At 34.1% G+C, this 27377-nt stretch overlaps 1 protein-coding gene across 3 annotated transcripts in view; it reads left to right on the top strand.

The window, feature by feature from the left end:
* Positions 1-27377, top strand: part of LRBA (LPS responsive beige-like anchor protein) — a 570825-nt gene that overhangs the window by 445223 nt on the left and 98225 nt on the right. The window lies entirely within an intron of this gene.

Below are 27377 nucleotides of genomic sequence, written 5' to 3'. Positions count from 1 at the left end.
CTACTCTGTCATGAGCTTTTTCACAAAGTATGTTTCATGTGTTGGTATAATCATTAACCCTTGCTCTTCTGGACAAAACTGTAGCTTACAGGAATAACTGAGAATGACATAATAGTTCGTGAATCTTAATACAAACCTGACAAAATTGTATTGTCTTGAAAGATATAATGGTTTCTTTTATTCTCTTATGCAGAATTTAGGTAATTTTCTTAGGTATATGATAATTCAAAATTATGAGCAAAGTTTGTAGGTTAAATTGGAATTCTATGCTTTTTCTAACATGGGTTTCTTGTACCAAGAAAAGAGCATAATTCTATGTTCCAGGTTAGAAGGCCATTGCACATTTTAGTAATAGAAACAAAATGTTCAGATTCTATCCTGAAAACATTCAGATTCTATCCTATTCTATTACATGAAGTCTTCATGTAATATTTAGAACATTAAAACTTAAAAGCAAAGTAATCATTGTGCTTACAAACAAGTCTCCAGAATCCTCTGCATTGGACTCCTTATTGTTCTCTGTTATATGAGTTTTCTGTTTTATGAAAAATATAATACACTTTTCCGTTTTGCCTTTAATTTGTATAAAAATTTAGCATAAGGGAGCTTCATTCTCAGTATTTAAAAGTAGTATTTTATCATACTCCATATTCAAGATGAATCTAAATTGCATTGTATTTTTAATTTATACTTAAACAAGGAAAATTACTGCATTTTAGTTTTCTAGGTGGCATTTCTTTTATACCAACAATTATATTTTAATCCTGTCTTCCAGATCCTAATTGCAGTCCCATTATTACTAATATTTCACATTTTATATACATAGCAGAGGAAGTGAAAAGAACATAGGCTTTGAAGCTAGACCAGTTTTTTTTGTTTGTTTGTTTTTTGGTGTTTTTTTGGTTTTTTTGTGTGTGTGTTTTGTTTTTTGTTTTTTTGAGGGGGAGGGTACAGCTCACAGTGGCCCATGCAGGGATTGAAGAGGCAACCTTGGTGTTACCAGCACCACGCTGTAACCAACTGAGCTAACTGGCTGCCCCACTAGAGCAGTTTTCTTAATCCTGGATAAATCACTTTGCTGGTTAAGGGACCTTAGGCAATATAACTTTTCTGAGCCTTGCATACCTCATTTGTAATTTGGAAATTATGAGTATAAAATTGTAATTATGTACGTAAAAATACCTAGAATATTATCTCGCTTATAATAGGCACTCAGAAGATTGTACCTAATATTATTCTATCATAGTCTTAAGGTACACATTGCATTTTACTTTTCTCTCATGCCCTTCTGAAGATTCTCAATTCAGTTACTGAAATGTGACAGTTGTCTGTGGCGGTGTGATTTTGTTTCCCAGGAGCACTTGGAAGTCAGTAGGAAGGATGGTCATTTTGCAATTTCTTTTTCTTTTGGTGATTGTCCACCATTTTAAATCACATTTATTTAGGTCTAATTTACAGACCATAAAATTCACCTTTTTAAAAGAGCACAATCCAATAAGGTTTAGTAAATGTATGCAGTTGTGTAGCCCATCGCCACAGAGAGCTTTAGATCACTTACATCACTCCAAAAAGTTTCCTTATACCTGCATTCCTTCTCTGTTTCCCACTCCTGGTCCCAGGAACTACTGCTTCTGTCTCTGTAGTTATGCTTTTTCTAAACACTTTCTATAAATGGAAGCATACAGTATGTAGTCTTTTTGTGCCTGGCTTCTTTTACAAAGCATGATGTTTTTGACACTCATCTGTGTTGTTGAATATATTGGAAGTTTTTTCTTTTTCTACTTTTCTTTTTTTTATCACGGCATAGTATTCCATTGTAAAGATAAAATACATTCTGTTTATCTGTTTACCAGTTTATGGACATTTAGGTTTTTTCCAATTTTAGTCTATTATCAGTATTTGTATATGCCTTAAGGTGAACTTATGTTTTCATTTCTCTTGGATAGATTTCTAGGAGTTTAATTGCAGGATCATATGCTAAGAATATGTTTACCATTTTGCATTCCCACCAACAATGTATGAAATTCCAGTTTGTATATCCTTGCCAAGACTTGGTATTGTCAATCCTATTTATTTTAGCCATTTTAGTAGGTATCTCATTGTGATTTTAATTTGCATGTCCCTAATGATTAATGATGTTGACCACCTTTTCAATAGCTTATTTTCTGCTCACACATCTTCTGTGGTGAACTATCTGTTCAAATCGTTTGCCTGTTTATTAATTGTGTTGTTTGTCTTTTTATTATTCAATTTTAATAGATCTTTGTATATTCTCCATAAAAGTCTATCTAACATGTCTTTTCCAAATATTTTTCTCCTAGTTTGTGACTTGTCCTTTCATTTTTTAACGGTTCCTTTTGAATCACCACTTAAAAAAATGTTTTTACTATTAGATAGATATAAAATTATATAATGTTTGAAAAATATAATCATCTCCATTCTTGAGGAATGAATTTTTAAGAAAATGATTAAAATAGTATTCAGATCATTTCATTATTTAAATGTTTTTTCTCAAATATGATTTAAACTTTTAAGTCTCAAGGGAACCCACTCTCTATTAATCATTACCCTATTTAGCATAATTAAAAGTACAAAGAAGTTTGTTAGTGTGTGTACTTTAAAAGAGGTGTAAGAGTCAGAAACATTGAAGAAGTTATCTTTAAAGCTTTTCAACAATATTTTGACAATTAAAAAAAAATTGTTTTTTTCTTTTTTTAATTAAATTTATTGGGGTGACGATGATTAGTAAAACTGCATAGGTTTCAAGTGTGCTTAATTGTATAAATTGAGGTGAGCCAGTCTCCTGGCAGTGCCTCCCATTTTTACTCTCACTCAGAAGAACCAGATCTATTCGGAATGGGTTTCCCAAGGACACCAAAAAAAAAAAGGTGGCAACTTCCCAAATTCTTTTCCAATCAGATTTTGGCTTTGCCTGACTATATTTGACCATGTTTTAAACTTAGACCTGACTATGAAATTATGTACAAAATAGTATTTTACAATACTAACTGCACATTTATAATTACTTACTATTAAATTATTAAACATTTGTCCCAGTGATTCCTACAAGTTTTACAGATGTCTTCATAATTCAAGCTCTGAATAAGCACACATTCTTAGCAGACTTATATAAAAATTCACTGCAAATTAAATGCAAATGTCGTTTAGCATTGAATATTTATATCTCTGATTTTAATTCATAATTATGGGAAAATACTTGATGTTACTTACACGTGTCTTTATGAAAGAATCGAATCATTCAAAAATATTTATTGTACACCCATGATGAACAAAGCTTTGCTACAGTACAGTCCATACTGATTCATTTTATAATTTCCTGGTAACTTTCTATAAGGGACTTTTAATTATCAGTGTGGTATTTTATGTATCTGTTCGCATGTTATCATATAAGGTTTTATCCCCCTCCTCTTCTTGGTTTACCTCTTCAAGTCCACAGATTTTATGCAATGATTGTAGCTCATGAAATGCATACTACTTTGATCTGTGACCTTTTTGTGGTGCTAATCGGGTTCCTGATATCATTATACCTTACTCATTAATCATATTTCCTGCAGCCCGTCAGGCAGCCAGACAGCACAACTCCCTGTTTTCAGCCCTCTGTTGGCAGGTTTCTGCTTTTCCAGATTATTACAGACGGTACTTTGGCTTCTCGTAGCCAGAGCCACATCAAGCTGTGTGTTACAATTAAAGTCAGATGGTCCTCAGGTTGAACAGGGATATAGTGTTGCAGCTGTCTCTCTTCCTGGAACAAGCCAGCACCAAGAACAGATGATCTATAGGACAGTGAATAATAACAGATTGTACAGTACTCCGTAGGTAGCAGGGGATCACAGAATTAATTAACTGACATACTCATTTTAAGATACCCAGCATGTCTTTTTTTAAGTATTTGGTTGCCCAAATATTAATTTGAGGGGATAGGATATTTTTCGGAGCATGATTTTGATAGTAGGCTGGTAATGCTACATTTTGTGTTCTGTGTTAGAGACCGTAACTGCTATCTTTCCTATACATTTTAATCCTCACCGCTTTCTGTAAGTAATGAAGATCTGAATGTGGGATTGACAAATTGACGAAAGGGTTGGCTTCATGTACAGAAAATAATATCCTGTGTATTTTAGAAGGAAAACCCACCTAGGTCTGATTAGTCTTTCAGATAAATAAAGTATATTTTCTTTGTTCTGAACAGTTGGAATCAGGGTAAAACCAGACCAGTCTTAACTACATCCCAGAGATTCGTCTATGTTATTTAATATTACCTGGACCAAAAAAGGAAAAAAAAAATTTAATTCCAAATACTGCTTCAGAAATATAAATGAGAAACAGGCTTTCATACTTTCAAATAATATAAAAATGTATGAGTTGAGAATGTTCTTTATATATCTCTATGATACAATGTTGATGTTATGGACCTATAGTATATTGCCTCTTATAACCCTCAAGTTTTAAGTGGAATACGAGACAAAGAAAACCATAGTCTGAGCAGTAATGATAGTTCTATTTATAAAAGTTGATGAAGTGGAACATTTTATTTTAGCCAAAAGATATATAGTTGATTCAGATTATAATAAGAGTAATTCATTCATCTAACAGGTATTTACTAAGTGTCTCTGTACCAGCGCTGTAAGACTCAGTGAACAGGCAGACCATACCACTATTCTTTGGAGGTTACTTCCTCTTTGATGGCTTAGGTTGTTGAAATAGAAAACTCATGGCTGAGAGGTGGCATGAATCTAATAAAGCAAGGCTTCTGTTGATGAACTGTCCTGGGGTTACCAGGTAGAATCACACTTTCCTTTGTGTGTCTTCTGTAGCTTTTGTCTTCTCTGCAATTTCATAATGGTGACATGAGTAGTCACTTGCACGAGAAGGTAAAGAAAAATTAAATGAGTATGTTGTCTCCTTTCCAGATGATGTATGGACAAATTAAAAGTGGTGATTTTTTTATATTGTTGTCTGAGAGAAAAATACAGTTTTCAAATTTAATTTTTCCACCAACCTTGTTTTTTCCTACTATTGCTAAATAGAAATCTATCCAACCTACCTAAAGCTTCATAGATCTTATATCTCTAAAGAAACTCAGTCAGTCTTTTCTAACCTTTTCACTTGAATGGAAAATTTGCTGTTTCCAGGTGATGGCAGCATAGTTGATGCTAAGAATCTCATGTTGATTAAAAAGTGCTCTATGTGCATACAGCAAGACCTGCCGCTTGAGATGGCTCAGTTTGCAATGGTACAGCAATTAGATTATTGTAATGGCATGTTATGTTCCAAATTACAGTGTTTGGAAACACTGTAAGGTTGAGAGGTTTGATTGAGATTTGAAAGGGGTTGCACTTTTTTGACCTTTATTCATATCATTGTTTCCATTTTCTGGGTAAATGGCATTTAAAAGCCTATTTCTTAAGAGAGCTGACCAGGCAACATTTTTTATTTTTGGAATAGAAATGCCAGAAGCTACCTGCTTTTTTCATATTGTTCCTTTTCCATTTGCCTTTTCATTTTTCACACAGATAATGATATGGCCAAGAATGGGTATAGCCATCATAGCTTCAGTTGGTACTAATTATTTCTCAACTGTGGACGTATCCCTCCCTCTTCCTTCCCTGCAATGGGCAGAGGCACATTTTGAAAAAAATCTAAAATTGCTATTGTTTGGTTTGCCCTTAGTCCTGATATGTAATTTACTCTGAAATTTTTAGTTCAAAACAGACAGCTAAATTAGAGGGGGAAAAAAAGTTCCATGTTGATAGGTTGTTAATTCTCCCCAAATTTATATGTAAATGTAATAAAACCAATCCAAGTCCCAACAGGTTTGTTTTGTTGGAACATGAAAAGAAGATTGTAAAGGAGCAAAGGGCCAGTTATAGCCTTGACCTTCTCTAAGAACAAGTACAGGTTTCAGAGGGACGTGCTTTACTATGTAACAAAAATCATTCTAAAGCTATAGTAATTAGGGAAAATTAGGAGAACTAGACTCACGGAAGTAAACAGAGAGCCCAGAAATAGACCAGGACATATAAAGCAACTTCATCTATTACATAGCTGGTATTTCAGATCCGTGGGGAAAGGAAGGACTTTTCAATTTAAAGTGCTGAGATACTAAATAGATATTGTATTAGTTTCCTTGGTAACAAACTAGGGGGCTTAAACAACAGAAATGTATTGTCTCACATTTCTGGAGGCTGGAAGTCTGAAATCAAAGCTTGGCAGTTGCTGGTTCCTGCTGAGGACTCTGAGGGAGGGAATCTGTCCTAGGCCTCTGCTTTGCTTGTTTATAGCCATCTTCTCCCTGTGTCTCTTCATATCATCTTCTCTCTATGTCCTATTGCTGTATCCAAATTTCCCCTCTTCTAAGGTCACCATTTGTATTGGATTAGGGACCCATCCTACTCCAGTATGACCTCACCTTAACATAAATAATTAACATATATAAAGACCCTATTTCCAAATCAAGTCATATTCTGTGTTAATGGAAAGTAAGATTTCCACATTTGAATTTTGGGGGATACAATAACAACAGTATTTAACCCATAACAATAGATACCAATACCGAAAAAAAAAATGAACACGGAACTTTATATCACAAACAAAAATTAAAGTATATTAAAGCTTTACATCTAAGGGTAAAACTTTTAGAAGATAATGCAGGAAGATTTCCTTGTGATCTTGGAATAGAGAAAAGTTTTCCAAACAGGAAACAAAATGTTAAACCACCCTTGTATTTATTGACTATATCATACTTGATATAAAGTACATCACCTTCTTTTGGTAGGTAATGTATTTTTTGTTGTTAATATTTTGTTGAGAATTATTGCTTTTGAGGATTTTTGCTTTTTATGTATATGAGGAATATTGATATGTGGTTTTCTTATGATATCTTTGTCTGACTTTAATATCAGGAAAATATTGGTCTCATAGAATGAGATGTAGCAAAGTGTTCTTGCTTCCTCTGTTCTCTTAAAGATTTTGTGAAAGATTGGTATTATTTTTCTTCTTTAAATATTTGGTGGGCTTCACCACTGAAGCCATCTGGACATGGAATTTCCTTTGTGGAAAGATTTTAAACTACTAACTCAATTCTTTACTTTTTATAGGTGTATTTATGTTTTCTATATTTTCTTGAATTTCAGTCATTTGTGTCTTGTTAGGAATTTGACTATTCAATCTATGTGATTTATTGGTATAAAAGTTGTGCATAGTGAGCTATATAATCATTTTAATTTCTTTAAGGTTGTTTGAAGTTACCTCGTTAATCTCTGATTTTTGGTAATTCGTATCTTGTTTTTCTTGGACGTTCTTGCTAAAGGTTTGTCAGTTTTATTGATCTTTTCAAAGAACTGAATTTACATTGATTTCTCTCTACTGTATTTCTGTTTTTTCTTCCATTGGGCTTTCACTCTAATACTCATTTTTTTCTTTCCTTTTGCTTGCTTTGGGTTTAGTTTACTCTTTTACTAGATTCTTAATTTGGGAAACATATTTTTAAATTTAAATTCGTTTTTCTTTCCTAATTTTGGTTTTTACAACAATTATTTTCTATTTACTGTTTTTGCTGCATCCAATAAGCTTGCTTATTTTATATTCATTCATCATAACATATTCTAATTATTTTTTTATTTCTTTTTTGGCTTATGGGTTATTCTGAAGTGTATTGTTTAGTTTCCATATACGTGGATTTTCCAGATTTTCTTCTGTTTTATTTCTAATTTAATTTCATGGTGATTGGAGAATATAATCTGCATGATTTCTGCTGTTTTAAATGTACCAAGACTTACTTTATGACTGAGGACATGGTCTGTATTAGAGAAGTCTCCTCTTGCTCTTGAGAAGAATAGGTATTCTGCTGTTGTTGAGTGTTCTATAGATTTCAGTTGATCTAGTCGGTTTAGTGTGTTCAAATCTTCTATATCTTTGCTGATTTTCTGTCTCTTTCCATCCACATTTGCTAGTGAGATGTTGAGTTTCCCAAATATTTGTCAATGCTGTCAGTTTTTGTTTCACATATTTTTAAACTCTGCTGTTGGATGCATGTATTAGTTTCCTATGGCTGCTATAACACATTATCAAAAACTTGGTGACTTAAAACACCAGAAACATATCCTCTCAAAGTTCTAGAGGTCAGAAGTCTGAAGTCAGTATTATACTTCTTCTGGAAAAGACCTCTACCTCTGTCCTCACATCTCCTTCTTCTCTCTTGTCTATTGTAAAATCTCTCCCTGCCTTCCTCTTACATGTGATTACATTTAGGGTCCTCCCTGATAACCCAGGGTAATGTTCCCATCTCAAGAGCCTTCATTTAACTACTTCACAAAGACTCTTTTCTCATAGATGGGAACATATATGGATAACAGTTTATAGAAATTAAGACGACATCTTTTGATGGGGGAGGGCATTTTTCAGCCTACCATTGTGCTTGTGTTTACAATTGTTATGTTTTTCTGATGAACTATATTTTCATGATAAATTATCCCCCTTTGTTTCTAGTAATTATTTAGTCTGGTTAACCTGATATTAGTATAGCCAGTCCAACTGTCATATGATTACTGTTTGTGTGGTATATAGTTTTCCATTCCTTTACTTCCAACCTCCTTTGCCTTTGATTCCAAAATGTTTCTTTTGTAGATAGCATACAGTTGGATTTTGTTATTTATCCAGTCTGATAATCTCTGCCATTTAATGCTGTTATGGATATGTTTGGATTCATGGCTGCCAGCTTGCTAATTTTGTCCTTTAGTCTTGAGTCTTTTTGTTTCTCTGTTCCTCCTTTATAAATTTTTTATATTAAAGAGGTATTTCTAGTCTACCACTTTATTTCATTGCATTTTTTTTAAAACTTCTTTTCAGTTACTCTATTAGTCAGTGCTCTAGGGACAATATGCATCTTAATTATTTCATTTTATCTCAATTATCTCAATCTACTTCAGATTAATGCTAACTTAATTCCAGTAAAATATAGTGACTTAATTCGAATTCAGCTCTATTCCTTCCTACAATATTACATCCCTGGTGTTATAAACCCACTATACAGTGTTAATAGCTATTGCTTTGTGCAATCTTATGTCTCTAAAGATAATAAAGGAGAAATGATACCTACTAATTTTATTTACTACTTACCCTTAATAGAAACATTCCAAAGTGAATAGAAGAATACCTCAGATACAGCATCATATAGAAATGGGATAACTCCCATATATAAGAATTTCCGTAGAACTGAAATTTATACTTTCAAATACCAGTGTTTTTACCATTTCCCTTGGAGAATCTTTTTTTATAAACTGTATTACACATTTCCCTACCTCTTAAACAGAGAATTCAGAACTTAAATAGGCTTTTCTGGAATACTCATGGGTAAATATTCAGATATTTTCCATGTTGTCCTTAAACATTACTGAGATATATGGAACTTTTTGTTCCTCAGCTATAAAATGATGGATGTTCCTCTGCTTATGTTTTTAGCTTTCTGTCAGCATTTCAGAGTTCTTTCCTGTGTCAGCTGTCACTTTTCTCTGTCAATGTTTTCATTTTCTTTTGATCCATTTTGTTGTTTTATGCATATATACATATATAGTAAAAGCCTGAGGAATGACAGTGACTCCCACCATTAAAATTTGTAAGTTTTGTGCTTGTTTCCTCATGGCCTTCAGTTGCTTTGAGTTTTTGCTGTGTTCTAGATTCTCTAAACATTTGAAATCTGAACTCTGGATAAATGAAATGTAAACTGGATTTTGTTTATTGACATGTTATTGTACTATATACAAACATATACAAGCAAAACAAAGTGAAATGATTCTATTTCTAAGGTATGTTACATTTATATCGGAAAAATATACAAGTTCTGTGTTTATTCTGGATCAACTTGCTATGACTCCCTGCTGACATAACTTAATATTTCATTAAAATATTTACATACTAACAAAAATCTTTTTTAAATTTATAAGAATAGTGAAAAATTCCTCTCCATGAATAGCCCATCTACATGATACTGAAAAGCATCATCTCGTAGTTATTACTCATTCCTGGAGACTTCAGCCTCAGTGATACAGCTGGAAGTGTGGGGGATAATGTAGGTTCTATTCTCTTCTTGACACAGAAACCTACAATAGTTGTGCTTTTAGCTTCTAGCTTCTCGATTGTATCATTCCACATGCTTTTCTCACTCACCACAGGGCCTGCCACATACTTTTACTACACATTGCAGTGTAAGCCTACTCCTTTTTAAACCAAACTATATTATAAAGCTTTAAACCTTCTTACCACCACTACCTCAGAAACAAAATAAAACAAAAACCTGTAAACAGCTCTTCTCAAAACGCTCATTGTCCTTAAAATGTTTCATAAAAACCCCTACATATTACTCTCTGGTCACCCTACAGCACATTTTCAATATATTTATATACACAGGTGACTTGTAGGTCATTATTCTTACTCGGTGGACCTTCTGTGCTTTTTGCATATAAAATTCTGGTTTTAGGTATAAACTCTATCCTTAGTGTATTTCAAAGTGTGGTTCATGGAATACATAGTCTATATCAGAATCTCCTGAGTTACAGTTAATAAATGTGCATTTTATTCATTTATCCATCAAATATTTGTTGAGACCCTATTCTAGTGGCTCAGTGTTGGTTGGGGGTACAGGGCGTATAAACCCCCATCCAATCTCAAAATATTGGGGAAAAGATGGGCTTCATAATAAGTGGTATGGGCTAGCCATATAAAGAAAGATAACCTTAGATAATTTTTCATACCAGAAACCAAGGATCAGATACCTAAGTGTGAAACAAGTGCTAGAAGAAAACGTTAGTGAATTTCTGTACAACCTGAGGGTGGGTAAAACTTTCCCAATTATGAGTCAAAATCCAAAAGTATTAAAGATCTGATCACTTTGATTACCTAAACATAGATAGCTTTAAATTGCAAAATGCATCAGAAGCAAAGTCAAAAGACAGATGACAAACTAAATAAAAATATTTGAAATTTAAAACTTAGACAAATGGCTAGTGGACCGAGTTTATAAAGAACTCCTAAAACTTATATAGAAAAGAAATAAACCCGACGATCTAATGGAAAAAATGGGCAACAATTCACAGAAAAAGAAACGTCAACGTCCCTTCAACACATGAAAAGATGCGCAGCCTCTCTCATAATAAAAGAAATATATATTGTACTGTAATTCCATCTGCATCTTTCAGATTGGCAAAATTCCAATATAGTCCAATTCCAAGATACTCTGTTGATGAGGCTGTGGGAAAACAGGCATTCTCCTACGTTGCTGATGGAAATGCAAAATGACAGCGAAGGGAATTTGCCAATCTCTAGCAAAATTACCTACCTGTTTGTCCTGTGATCCCGTATATACGTGGTTTTCCCCAAGATATACTGGCCAAAGTAAGAAATGTTGTACTCACAAGTAGAATCTATTTTCTTTAATAGTTTTGACTTTGAAATTATGGAATGTTTTATATAATTTATAAAATAAAACCAAAAGAGGGAAAATTTCAATCCCTAAAAATTGAAAAGACATTGGAATAAGTAACCCTACTAAAGATAAGTATCTCTCTGATAGGATGTGTTTTACATACAAAAGAGCCAGAAGAAACCTTCAACTTTTTAAACTAGTCTTACACTTAGGTAGCAATGGTATAGTTCTTTTGAAACTGTTATGGTTGTATGTACACTAAGCAAATAAGTAATTGTGTGAATGTCGTGATCAATAATTTTAATATAAGAGGTAAAGAGATTCAAATGTAAAATCAGTAAGAACCAGAAAAGCATAGAAGTAGCCTGACAATGGCAGCTAGAGACAATTTTTTCGCATCGCAGTTATTGATAAATATTTTAGTTATTAACTTTCAGTAAACCAGCTTGGCAAGAAATAACATAGAATGCACAATTATTTTTCGTGAAGAATTTAACTATTGAGGAAACGAGAATATTTCTTCTTTCTGGCCAGCAGTTTCTGTCTTAGCCAAAACTGTGTGGGAATCCAATATAAGCAAATCTCACTGTGTGGTAATATTGATTTAGAATGAAAGAGAAAGCTGATCTTAATTCATTGGACAATATTTGTTCACTGCTTATACTGTTCTAGGTTCTGGGGATAGAAAGGCAACCAAAATAGATAAGGCCTGATAATGTAAATTCCAACGAAGCTCTCAATGCCATATTATTAGACTGATGCCTCTATCTTCAATACAGAGACTGAGTGCCGCAAACATCAGAATATTTTATATTTATGTGGTTGGACACCATCTTTTCTAGGTCTGTTTATGACACACTTTCTGTGCTCCCCATTTATATTGACCATAACCCTTCTGTTAAGCCTCTTCTTCAAACAGGTGATCACTGTCTTAAACACGTTAATAGTATCATGTATTTATAAAAATCCACCCAAATCACTATGATTGGAATTGAGCTATTCTTTCCAGATTATTCCTGGTGATGTTATTTTTATTAACTGGCTAATCTAAATTTATTTCGACACAGTTTTTCATAATTTTTTTTCTTCAAGTTATTAAAGTGCTTTAATGATCTGACTTGAGGAAAAACAATAAAACCTCATCTGTGGTAGCTTCCTACTTGTCCAGAGCAGTTTAAGTTCTTGAGAAGTTAGAATTAAGAAGAAAGGTGGAAGAAGAGATACTTTTTATAATAGAAAAAGAGCAAGAGGGCTAGAAAATCCTGTTTTGTTTTGTTTTTTTTCATCTTTAGTCTTTGTGTAAATTGTCACAGTAGTATGCTGCCAGATACAGTTGGAAGTTGTCATTTTTACCAGGGACTGATGGTAATGGTGGGAGAAGCAGTGAAACGAATGGGTTCCCAGAATGTCCCTAGAAGCTGAGCTCGCAGAACTCTTGCTCAGCCTATTCCCCTCGCGCCCGCCTCGGCTGGAGGTGTCCTGTCTCCATGCTGGGAGGAGTCGCTTCCAGTCCCTCACTGCCCTTTTTCCTGGCGCTGGGCCATGTCACCCACAGTGGCAGTATATCTGAAAAGCAGCATCTCTGCTGGAGATTTTCTTCTGCCTGTGGATACTTTCACGCAACTCTCACAGCGATTCCCAGTCAATGACTGTTTACTGTGGTATTTATGTCTGTTTGATTGGCCAATAACTGGTTCTATCCAACATTTTTTTTCCCAACTCAGAATTTTGCGTAAACCTGCAAATTTCTGTGGTCATGGTAACCAGAAAGTGACCTTCCCCAGCCCTCCAAAAAAGAAGAAAAGGAAAAGGAGGATTGATTCATGCTTTTCCAGCATGACTTATTTTTTTTATGGCCTGGTTGGTTCTTTTCACTCTACATTTTTGATTTATCATTAGAAAATAAACTTTAGGATGACTATCCCAGTACTTGAAATGCTAGACAACAATGAATAGTTGTGTGAGTATTGTGTACATAAGAACGGGTAAGCTATTTTTCTCTCTATTAACAGATATTCCCAGTAAGTGTTATGGTATTTTCTATGACTCTGATGTTCTTATTTTTAAGCACAGGCAAATTGAGTTTGCATTCTTTTTATAATATTAAATGATATAGTCAATTAAATGTTGTGGCCACAATGCTTGATTTTCATTTTACATGGAAATGTACATTAAGTTTTTCTGAATTGTTTTAGCATTTCTTTAGCACAAATCAGTTCCTGATTGATCCATCCATCCTCACTCACTGCTTCCCTCCCTTTCTTCATTTTGTTTTTTGTTATTTTTTGTTTATATATTTATGTCCTACTGAAAATATTTTATTTCCAACAGTGAACTTGAACATTAAAAATTTTTAAACATGTTTGGCGACTAATGTCACACTTTCAAAAAGTTATAAAAATAGCACTCAGAACATTCATATGCTCTTTACCCAGATTCAGTAGTGGTAACATTTATCCCCCGCCCCCTCTTTTTAATGTGAGCATTTTCCCCACCCTTTACCTTTTTTTTCCTCCCCTCCCTCCCCCTGTTTGTGTATACACATATAACACACATATATAGGTGTGCATATATACTACACACATACATATATATAGGTAATATTTGTACTGAATTATTTGAGAGTAAGTTACATACTCATTCTTTACTCCCAAATACTTCAGTATGTTGCCTAAGAATAGGGACTTTTTTTATGTATCCACTGTAACAGCTACCATTTTGTAAATGTAACAATGTTATAATAGTTTTATCTAATCTACTTTTCATATATCAATTTTGTTAGATGATCTAATGTTCTTTATAGAATTTTTACCCTACACTATAGGATCCAGTGTAGGGGGAATTATTGCTTTTAGCTGCGATGCAAGTTCTTAGAAGTCAGTTTTCTATAGTTCTAATGTATTGGTTTCCTAGGGCTGCCATGATGAAATACCACAGACTGGTTGTCTTAAACAACAGAAATTTATTGTGTGACAGTTCTGGAAGCTAGAAGTCTGTATCAAGGTGTCAGGTTTGCTCTGAAGGTGTTAGGGAAGGATCTGTTCCAGGCCCTTCCCTCAGTGTTTGGTTTGCAGCAGCTTAACTCCAGTTCTCATAGGGCCTTCCCCCTGTGTGCTTGTCAATTTCAAATTTTACCTTTTTTATAAGGACACTAGTCATATTGGAATAGGACCCACTATAGTGACTTCATTTTAAGCTCATTACCTCTGTAAAGACCCTATTTCCAGGTAAGGTCCCATTTTAAGCTACTGGGCGGTTAGAGCTCCAGCATCTTTATGGGGGGACACAACTCAACGCATAACACCCACTGAACCTGTCATCTCCAAAACATTCTTTGAAATGGTCTTTTTCTGATACCTTTTGTTTTTATATTCATTAAGCTATATTACAGTTATTCAGTGATGCTGTACACAGAGAATTATATATGGATTCTCATTTAAATTCCTCTCGAAAGTAAAATGACGTGAGTTGTGATCCAGATTTCTTGAAGATATTTAATCTGCATCTCAGGAGCAGATAGATCACTTGTGTGTGTTTCTGGATCATCCTGAGAACAACCTATTTAGCGCCCTAGGAAGTTATACAACACATCTGTGGTTTTTTTTATACTCTATCAAGATATGTATAAATGTGATACTTTCTAAATTGGAGTCTGTCACAAATACTGCTTTTAAAATACCTTGGTGGTTACTTGTAGTCTTCCTGCCCTATAACATGACATATAAGGTCCTTCACAATCTATCAATTTCCCAACTTCATATCTTGCAGAGTATAGCCTAATCACGCTAGAGAGCTTCCACTTCTCTAAAGTGCTATGTTCTCTCTCATTTTATAAGCTACTTACTTTTCCTGCATAAATTTCACATTACTCCCCCAACAGGTACACACACATCTCCCTCCCCCTTCTCTGCTACCTTCCCCACCATCCTCCCCGCTCCTTTTACTTACCTAACTTCGCCATATTTTCCAGGTGCCCTTGGGGAACCTTTAATTATACCTCCATCCACTCTCCAACACTCTTCCACTTGCAAACATACGAACACAGTCTGCCTTAGATGCTTTCCTGTGTGTTCTTTGTGCTACATATCTACACTTCAAAAATCTTAATGGTTGTCATACTTGTCTGTTTCTTCTACAAAATGTTGAGCCACTTGAGGATCTCTTTTATTTTTCTTTGTGTCCCAAAAGGCTATCACAATATCTGGCCCATAGTGGGTACTATGGGCATGTTTGCTGAAAGAATGAATGAAAAGTAGATGTGTCTTCAAAAAACAGCAGGGAGAACCACGGTGTTTTAGGACAACAGTAGAACTTTTCCTCGAGGGCCAACTCTGCTCAGCTTGCAGGGTCAACATGAGACATGCCATGAATGATTAGTGGCTTCTGCCATGGTCACGGGAGAGAGGACTTTAGGCATTAGCTACACAGTGTCATACCTGAATACGAGTCCTTTGGTATGAGAGACTTTGTGTCACTGAAGTAAGTGACACAAAATAGCACATGAAGGGTAAGCGTAGTATTTCAATAAAATGTAATACAGGTAGTTCAGTAAAGACAATTTCTGATTAAGTATGTGATTAATGCAGAAAATATATGAATAGCAATTATAAGTCATTCTGTAAAGAAAAGATAAAGAATTGATTAAAGTTAAGTAGCAAGAATTCTGCAACCATGTTTCCTTTGCAGTTTAAGGTTCTACATTTTAATTTCTTTGGAGGTATTTATATTTTGCAGTATAGGTTGGACTTCTCAGATGTGATATTGAAAAATTTACCCTATATGATTAGTATAAGACCTCTACCATCATGAATGTCTCTGACTTAATATTTATATTTTTCTCTATAACTTAGGAAACATAATTAATATAATTATTCAAAACTACAAAATAATTTTACCTGTAAACCATTTTTGTATCAATCACAAAAAAATAGCTTTTTTCCAAAAAAAGACAAATTATTGCTCAGTGCATCATAGTAGAAACATTCAGAGCTAACGTACAGACTACTGTTTGTGTGGCAGCATTTACGTTTTCTATTTTATGGCCCAGCAAATGTACATATGTCAGTTAGCTTATTTTCTTCTGAGTTCAACAGCATTTTCCTGTGAAAGTGTTATGCTTCATCTTCCTTAGGTTATGCTTAGGTTATTGTATAGTGAATTTGTGATTTTTTTCCTTTCCTCAGTGAAATTTTCATCCGTTAATACTGTGTTAATCCCATGCATATTTATGACTGTTCCTTTCACCATCTTGCATATTTCTCTCTAACCAAAGGAATGTCTGAAGAAAAATTATGCGGTGTACATCTTCTGTTCCCTTATTTTTCTTTTTATTCTTTCTTGCCATAGAGAAGTTGCTAAAATATATTTCAGTATCCTTTATAATTTTTATAGCACTCATTATAGTTTCCATAAACAAAGTTTATTCATATTTTGCTTTGTGTAGCAAGATTTTTTGTATTAAAGATTAGGTTTTTAGAAAGATAATAACAACTAATATTCATGGAGCATGTAGTAGGCATCAGACATTTTTAGCACCGTATGGGTTAACTCATTCGATCCTAGCAACTACTCTGTGAGGTAAGTGCTATATTACCCCACTCTGTAGATTAAAAACTAAGCCACAGAGAGGTTATATAATTTGCAAAGGTCACAGAACTGACAAATGCTGAGCTGGGATTCCAAAGCAAGAAGTCTGTGTTATTAAGCTCTTTCCTATACTTGCTGTGATGGTATTATACTACTACATATATAGTAATTAATTGGTAGTTGTACATATGAAATCATACTCATATTCAGAATACATTTTATATCCTATACTCTACATAAGAATATGCAATTAGTGTTTAATGAGAAGAAAGATACTTTTGTCTATTGTCTTTCATCAGAAAAAATTAAAATCTCAAAAATCTAGAGATAATTTAGAGATTAGTGAAAAGGAAAATTCAGGATACAGAAATGCAGGATATAAAACTGTGTTTGTGGAGGGTCATATTGGAAAAAATGGCAGGAGTTTTCTGCTGTCTTACCTCCAAAGAAAACTTATTTTGACAATCACCCATGGACGAGCGTGCCTTTGTGGATGTCTGGGAGTCCAGTAGAGAAGTTTCCCCATCCCATTGGAGGAAAACAAAACCAAGATTGAATTCATTGAAGAGGGTAAGAGGAAGTTTCATTTACTAGTGTTACTCATTCACCAAAGCTGCGTAGCTCAGTGCCAAGAGAGACCTTCTTGTCCCATGATTTTTCCAACAAGGGAAAGTGACATCATGTGAGTGAGCAGCCAGCTTCCCCAGCTGTGTACGACACTGCCAAAGACGCTGCCACTCTTTCTTGCTCCATCCAGAATACCGCGCTGTACCGCTGAGGGATGAGGAGCGGCTGGGAGAACAGTGAAGTTCTTGGAAGGTACCAGAGTCATGCAGGTCCCACTATCTGTGTCATGGACCTCCACAGGAGGACTGCCTACAAACTGCTGGGAACACCTCTCTTGCAGATGTCCCCAACTGGCCCACAGACAGTGCAATGTTGCATGCACCTCACCCATAAATCCCCACCTTGTAGCTGGCTCTCTGTGCCTGCCCTTGAGGGCAATGAGTGCAAGCCTTGGCAGATGGCTATGGAGCACGTGCAGATAGCTGACCCAACTCTGTGGGAATGGGAGAAAGCACACAAACTTGAGCATTCAGCACTGTTACCAAGAAAGCAAATGGGAGGCTGTCAGTACACGGCTTGGCTTTATCGGATCAAGAGAAGATATACAATCTTAAGAATTTACCCCTAAAAGCCTAGCAGCCTGGCAAAGTATTTCACTTCCAAAGCTAGTCCATAAAGGCTGGAGAAGGTAACTGCTTCTTCAAATGTGAAGACAGCAACTCAAGACTTCAAGGAACATGAAAACTCAAGGAAACATGAGACCACCAAAGGAACATGGTAATTTTCCAGGAACTGATCCCAAAGAAATGGAGATCTGCAATTTGTCCAGTAAAGAATTCTAAATAGTTGTTTTAAGGAAGGCACAGTGAGCTATAAGAAAGCAAAAAGATAGCTCAATGAAATCAAGAAAGCAAACACAAAATGAGTTTAATTGAGAGATAGAAATCATAAAAAAGAAATTATCCATTCAGAGGACAATTAAAAAAAATAATGAAGAAAACCTATGGGCATCATGGGATATCATCAGAAGAAACAATCTGTATGTTATTGGGTTCCCAGAAAGAGAAGACAGGGAGGAAGGGACAGAAAAGTTAATTTAAAGAAAAAAATTGCTGAGAACTTCTCAAAGCTGGGGAGAGATTTGGACATCCAAGTTCATGAATCTGGGTTCCCAAAAATATTCAACCCAAAAGATCTTATCTGAGACATAATAAAACTGTCAAAAATCAGTAATAGAAATTTTAAAGCAGCAAGAGGAAAAAAAATACAATGAAATTTGTATGATATATATATATATATATATATATACACACACACACATATATGTGTATATATGTGTATATATATACATTTATACATATATATGTGTGTATATATTTACACATATACATATATACATACGTATGTGTATATATACATTTATGTGTATATATACACATTTATATATATATATATGTAAAATACAATAAAGGAAACCCTCATTAGGCTAACAGCAGATTTCTTATCAGAAACCTTGCAGGCAAGGATGGAATGGCTTCATAAAGTGCTGAAAGAAAAAAGAAAAAAACTGCCAATAAAGTATAATTCCTTGGCAAAGCAAAAAAAAAAATCTGAGGGAGTTAATCATCACCAGCTTTACAAGAAATGCTGAAAGGAGTTCTTCAAGCTGAAATGAAAGGACACTAATTAGTAACATGAAAATATAAAACACAAGTATACAGTCAAATTCAGAATACTCTAATACTATAACATAGTGGTGGTTTAATCACTTAACTCTAGTATAAAGGTTAAAGGACAAAAGTAATAAAAATAACCATAGCTACCATAATGTATTAATGGATACACAATATAAAAAGATGTACATTGTGATATCAACAACCTAAAATGTGAGAAGAGTAAAAGAACAAAAATTTTGTATGCAATTGAAGTTATGTTGCTATGAGATTAAAACAGACCATTATTAATTTAAAATGTTTTATGTAAATCCTCATAGTAACCACAAAGCAAAAACCTACACTAGATACACAGAAACATAAAGAAAAAAGAATGTAAGCATACCACTTGGGAAAATCATTAATTCACAAAAGGAAAACAGCAAGAGAGGAAGAAAGGAACTACAAAGCAGCCAGAAAGCAATAAGATGGCATTAGTAATTCCTTACGTATCAATAATCACTTTAAATGTAAATAGATTAAATGCCCCAATCAAAAGGTATAGAGTGACTGGATAAAGGTATAGAGTGACAAAATAAATGAAACTGGCCTACATGTTGCCTAGAAGAGACTCACTTCAGCTTTAAGAACACATGTAGGCTCAACGTGAAGGGCCTGAAAATGATACTCTATGCAAATGGAAACCAGAACAGAGTGATTTTGACCAATACTTCTATCAGACAAAATCAGCTTAAGCCAAAAACTGTAGCAAGAGACAAAGATGATCATTATATAATGATTAAGGTGTGGATTCCTCAAGAGGATATAACAATTGTAAATATATGCACCAAACAGAACAGCACCTAAATGTATTAGACAAATACTAACAGATCTGACGGGAGAAATACACAAAAATACATTAACAGTCTGGGATTTCAATACTCCAGTCAACAAATTATTGAGACAGAAAATGAATTGGGCTTGAACCATACTTTAGACCAAATGGACCTAACAGATGTATACAGAACATTTCATCCAACAACAACTAAATCAGTAAGAAATAGAAAATCTGAATAGACCAATAATAAGTAAGGAGATAAGTCAGTAATCAAAAACTTCCCAACAAAGAAAAGCCCCAGATCTGATAGCTTTACTAATGAATTCTACCAAACATTTAAAGAAGAGTTAATACCAATCCTTCTCAAATTCAAGAGGAAGGAAAACTTCCAAACTTATTTTACAAGGCCAGCATTACCCCTATTCTGAAGCCAGACAAGGACATTACAAAAAAAAACACCAAAAAACTGCAGACCAATATCCCTGATGAATATGGATGCAAATATCCTCAGCAAAATACTAGCAAACCAAATTCAACGGCATATTATTAGGTTGTTGCAAAAGTAATCACGGTTTTTGCAATTATTTTTAACCTTTTAAAACCGCAGTTACATTTGTACCAACCTAAGAAAAAGATCATACACCATGATAAGTGGGATTTATCCCTGGGATGCTAGGATGTTTCAATGTCCGAGTATGCTAACCAATAAATGTGATAACCAGTGCTCGGGGGGATGGAGAAGATAGGAGATTCTGATCAAAGAGTACAAGCTTTTAGTTAATATATAAGATAAATAGCTCTGGGGCTCTAATGTACAGCATGAAAATGAAAGCCTATAGTTAACACTATAGTAAATAATACTGTGTTCGGTGTTTGAAATTTCCTAAAAGAGTAGACCTTAAGCTTTCTTACCACACGTATTCAAACAAATAAATGGTAAAACTGTGTTAGGTGATAGATGTGTTAATTAAACTGATTGTGGTAATAATTTCACAAAGTATTCATATACATATGAAATCATCACAGTGTACACTTTAAATATGTACAGTTTTTTCTCAATTACTACTTTTTTCATAACATCAAACTTAAATGGGCATAATCCTGATGAAGAAAAGAAAGAACTGACTTACTCTTAGGCCAAGGGAATTTACTGAATTACAAATTGCAGTTTATCAATTATATCAGGCCTAGTAACTTGAAAAAATGTTGTATTTGGTAAATCTTATCTTTGAATATTGTGCTGAAATACTGAACAGATACTTATTTAAAACTAGAATTCTGAGATATTTTACCTTGCATTCTAAAACTATAGAAAAGTAATATAGATTGTCTTCTTACAGTACTTTGGACTTTTTAAAAATAGCAGAATATGAATAAAAATAACATGTAAGAATATTATTTCAGAGTTCCTTCAAAGATTTTCATGTTTTCAGTTTTCCACTTCTGTTGAGGGTCATAGGAATATTATATGTATCCATTTTAGGATTGTTCAGCTGTGCTTTATGAAATAATATTTAGAAAAACTTTAACGAAATACAGTATTAGGAAAAAGTATTTTTAAGCAGTTTTCTTCATTTTAAATATTTTGGAGTACTATTTGGATACTTATGGAGAATACCAATTTTGGTTATTATAGAAAGCTAAACACTGAGAGTATCTTAGTTACATGTATATCTTTTCAGCAAAGCTACAGTTCCACAGAGTTAAATCAGTACTTGGTTTAGTTTGGTAAACTAACTTTCAGTTTATTGCATCCCATTTGTTGATTAGTAACCCACTAGCAGCAGAAAGGTGGCAGTGTTATTTTCAGGCACCTCCAAATATCAAGATAAGGCCTCCTCTGCCTTGCAAGTCTAAAGCTGCCGGTTTTCCTGTGGCTTCTTTATTTCTTCATCCCTTTATCCAGTCCTTTCACTGCTGTTGCCACATTTGCCCTCTGGCCCATAGGAGAGAAGGCTTAGCTTCCCCTGAGGCGACTGTTAATGCTTCCCCTTTCCTCTGCTGGCTGGAATGCCCCTGGCATCCTCAGGCTCAATCCTCTCCTCCCTCTTTTTCCACAGACACCAAGCACTTAAGTAGCACTTTCAGCCTCCACCAGTTATCAGTAGTAGCTTTCAACCCCTCATTTCTGGTCTGGTAACTCAGCACACTGTCCCGAGAGAGCCTGACTAAGCCAATTTGCCCCCTCTTTCCTCCTTCCTCTGTCTGTCCATCTTCCTTTTCTCTTTTTCCTCCTCATTCATTTCCTTGACTCCCCTTTTGTTTTTCCTCTACTCTCATTTTAATCTTCCTGAGGATTTTTTTTCCTTCCTGCTTCAGTAGAGTAGGGGCCACACAGGAAAATATTTGCAGTAGAAAATAAAACAATAGTAAATTTTAAAAATTCAACAAGCTTGCCTATTTTTTTTTAACAGGATCAACTCCAAAAAGGGTTTGTTTATTTTTTTATACCTTAGTCTACTTGCCCCTGTATGGCTATAATGCAGATTCCATATATATATTTTACTCTTATATGCAGAGCTGTAGATTTTGTATTTATGCATATACATTGTTCAAGACAATATATAATATGGGAAAAGGTAAGAAGTATTTCCAGAAAATGTTTAATAAGGAGAAGAAAAGCCACTTAAGGTGTTTGTTTTGTTTTGTTTTTTGTTATCTAAAATGATTTGAATATGCAATTTGAGTTATTTTTCAAACTAACTCCCCTCTGAATATTCTGTGAGTGTTAGCTTTTTGCTTTTAAGTAATGGTTTGTAAATGTCTTTTACAAATTTATAATATAAAACTTCTGGTCCAAAGATTAGAAAATAAAGACAATGCCTGTTAATTGGAGGATCAAGAATAATAACAGAGCTTTGTGGCCCTTTGTCATTAACTGCTGACAAGTCTATAGGACAATTTCAAATATCTGTAAAATAAAAATATGAAAAATTCACATTAATATTAATAGACCCGAATGAGTCATTTAAATCCCATACTTCCCTTCCTAACCTCACTCCCCTATATTTTAATGCTTTCCTGTGGAAAAACAACTTTAGGTGAAGTTTGTGTTTTGTAAATCTAACCAATTATGTATTCTTTTTCTATAACCCTATTTAACTAAAATATATATTGTGTTACTCTTCTTCCACAATTAAGTCTGCATTTTAAAGATACGAAATATTTTTCTCATCATAATTCCCTAAATGTGTTCTTGTTTTTGTTTACTTTGTAAGGTTTAATGTTGGGTTTATTTAAAGGCTGCATCGACCCATAAGAAGTCAGTCACCTTTCCGAACCTTAGCTAGGAGCCTCAGCCACTGTGTTCCTTTGCAGAGAAAAGGCAAAAGGGAGAGGCAGGAAAGGAGAGGATTGCTTATCACTGTTCTAAGTAGATATTCTAAAGTGCTTTAGAAAAAAAGATTTATCACTGTTTCACAGCCTTGTAACTAGATATGAAAACTGTTCCTTAATATTATATTTATATTAAGGAAACAGTAAACAGTAGATATCTTATCACAATAAATTGAGTATACTTATTGAGGCCCATGTATGACCCCGGCAGACTGTAATACCACACACGCACCCCTTTCCACCACTCCTGATGCAGACGGGTGGGTATTGACAATTTTAGGTTTTAGATATTTTTTTCGATAGTGTCTTACTCTAATTTAAGTCCATTTTAAAATTGCTTCCTCCAGGAAGTTTAACAGGTGCTACCTCCATTTTGTTAAGCTAGTTCTACGCTCCAAGTACTTGGGAATACAACAATGATACTCTTGGTCCTTCATATACATGCTATTTATATATTAATATATTGCCGTGAGATACCTACTTCTGTCATATGTGAGTTGTATGATACCTGCAGAACAGACTTCTATTGATATACATGACCTGAGTGTTTGAAAAGTTTTTGTTTTTGAAGTTACCTATAGGGAATTGACCAAGAAATGGTAATTATTTTAAGTAATTCTTCCTTTGGTGATGTTAGTAATTATATTTTTAAAGAACAGAGTACTTTTTAGTGACACTTTATTTGAGCAATACACCCATTTCTGCCTGCAATACTCCTTGCTAATGTTTATATAATCATCCATAAGAAATACTAATTAGAAAGGAATTATTAACTATTTTTTTCTGTATATATCTGAAAACGGGAAGAGATATCCGTAAACCTGGTGAAGTTTGAAGTAGTTTATATAGATGTTACAGATACAAATCATCTTGGCATATTTTAATACTTATTTACCATCATTTTGGCGGCCCACACAATTTTTGCTATTAATCTCTATATTTGTTATTTTCATCAGTGGGTTGGCTCTGATGAACATTAGAAATTTGAAAAAATACTGTGTCAGTAGTTTAGGCCATATTTTCCATTTTTATTACTTTCTACTATATTATTTTAAGACCCAATTTAATTTCTTCACTTCCTTTGACTTGTGAATCTCTATGTTAATTTAAATTTAGTTAAATAACTATTTTAGAAACTATTGGCTTAATTTGCCTTGAAAACTCACAAGAACCCTGTGAATGTTTACAATTTAAGTTTTTAGAGCCACAATCCTTTGGCCAAAGTCTTTCTCCTTTATTCCAGTCCTTTGTATGTACCCTCTTTTCTAGGCCATTTTCTAGCAAATCTCTACTGGCATAGAACAAAAAGACTTCAAGACTACTCTCTTGCTTTAGCACCCTTAAATTTTGTTAAAATTAGTTTGTCTTCATTTCTTTTACCTGGAAATTATATAATTGCATATTATATATTTATTGTTTTGTTTTTCACATTAAGAATCGTATTTTTGGAGCCTAAGAGATAGATATGAAACCATTTGAATTGTTTTGGGGGGCACAAAATACATCATAGATGTCCAAATAATACCATCAAGTCTTTGATCAACTTTAAACCATTAAGCAAAAACAGAGCACGTATATTGATACCTATCAGAAGTACAAGGTTTGATCACAAAATACGGTGAATGTTTTAATTTAAAAAAAAAATGTTACACTAAAAGACAAATTGCCATTAATCCCCCTGAAAGTACTCCCCCTCGCTTCGAACACACTTATTCCATCATTCTTGCCACTTTCTGGAGCAGTTATAGAAGTCTTCTTTCATGAGTGTCTTCAGTTGTGCTGTCGTGGCTGCCTCCATGTTCTGAATCAATTCAAAAGCTTTCATGGTCATTTTGACTTTGGAGAAGAGCCAGAAGTCGCACCGTGCCAGATCTGGTGAATAAAGTGGATGAGGACACACCGTAATGTTTTTATTTGACAGAAATTGCCATACCAGAAGCGATGTGTGACTCAGAGCCTTTCTGTTGTGATCACAAAATATGGTGACTGCTGCTCAAGTGCCATCCAACAGAAAGGCAGAGATCTTCAATACGGGTAGCGGTGCGTGGAACCTTAGTAACAGTGTGTGACAAGTTTCAACTTGTTCCATCAGTCAGTCAGGTGTGAGCTACGGTTGAGAGAAGGTGTGTTTTAAAGGGTGACGTAAATAATCCTCCATTTTGACAATGCATCGCTTCTGGTATATGGCAATTTCTGTCCAATAAAAACATTACGGTGTGTCCTCATCTACCTTGTTCACCAGATCTGGGACCGTCTGACTTCTGGCTCTTCTCCAAAGTCAAAATGATACAGGGCATTGAAGCAGGCACCTACAGCGCAACTAAAGACACGATAGAGGACTTCCAGAACTGCTTCGGAAAGTGGCAAGAATGATGGCATAAGTGTTTGAAGCAAGTGGGAGTATTTTGAGAGGGTTTAATGGCAATGTGTCTTTTACTATAATAATTTTTTTTTATTTCAACATTCCCCGTATTGTTTGATCACACCTCGTACAAAGAGAATAACCTATTTCGTCTCATCAATTGCCTTCTTTTGAGAACTTCTCCTTTTTACCCAATATATCATTGATGATTCTGTTTTTAAATGATCCAGGAACTATAGATTTTATAGCTGATAGATATGTGATGGCTACATATTTTCTCTCTATCTTTATTCTTTTTGATTCACTCTGCTTGTCCCAGAATGGAAGGTACCTACAAAATGACACCTTGTTATTAAAGTGGTTTTTTAAATTGTTATATAATTTGTCTCTAATATCTTATGATATATACATAGCAGTCATTATAATATCATAAAAAATAAGAAAACAGACTCGGACAGATCATACAATTTGAGACAACTTGAAAAATATTCATTTGAAAATTCAGAATTAGTTACCAGATATATAAAATAATATTGAAGGAACAGAAGCATATGTAAATTCATAGATTATTATTTTAGAATTACAATAGGCTAGAGTTAATATTTTCTAAATTATTTTTTATTTTATAAAGAATAAAAGTGGCAAATCATAACCATTAGACTGTGGTTTCTTAAATTCAATATCAGAAGCATCAAAGAAAAAGTAGATAAATGGGACTGTATGAAAATTAAAAATGTTGTGCTTCATAGGGCACTATCAGGAAAATGGAAAGACAAAATGCAGAATGAGAGGAAATATTTGCATATCATATATCTCATAAGAGTCTACTATCCACATTATATAGATCACTCTTACAACTCAGCAATGAAATGACAACTCAGTTAAAAACTGAACAAAGTATCTGAATATTTGAAGAAAGATATTTCTTCAAAGAAGATACGGAAATTGGTCAAAAGCACATGAAAAGATGGTAATATTATTAGTCATAGAGAAATGCAAACAAAACCACTTCATATGAGATATTACTTCACACCCAGTGGCATGGCTATAATCAAAGAGAGACAGGCATTAACAAGTATTGGTTAGCATATGGAAAAATTGTTAGTACTAAATTGTTAGTACATTGTTAGTACTAAAGTGATCCACTCTCTGTGGAAAAGTATGGCAATTCCTCAAGAATTTAAACAAAGTTTACCATGTGACCTAGCTAGTCCTCTCTTGGGTATACCATGTTTCCCCGAAAATAAGACCTAGCCAGACCATCAGTTCTAATGAGTCGTTTGGAGCAAAAATTAATATATGACCAGGTCTAATAAATATAATACAATATTTTAATATAAGACCAGGTATAATATAATATAGAACATAATACTAAGTCTTATATTAATTTTTACTCCAAAAGACGCATTAGAGCTGATGGTACACTCTAATTTATTATTTTCAGGGAAACACGGTATATCCAAAAAAATTGAGAACATATGTTCACACAAAAATATGTACATTAATGTTCACAGAAGCATTATTCATAATAGTTAAACAATAGAAACACCCCAATGTCTGTCAACTGATGAATAGAGTAATAAAATATGGTCTATC

The sequence above is a fragment of the Rhinolophus hipposideros genome, assembly GCF_964194185.1.
Source record: "Rhinolophus hipposideros genome assembly, chromosome: 16".
In the NCBI taxonomy this organism is placed as follows: domain Eukaryota; kingdom Metazoa; phylum Chordata; class Mammalia; order Chiroptera; family Rhinolophidae; genus Rhinolophus; species Rhinolophus hipposideros.
This window is presented reverse-complemented; position numbering and strand designations above follow the sequence as displayed.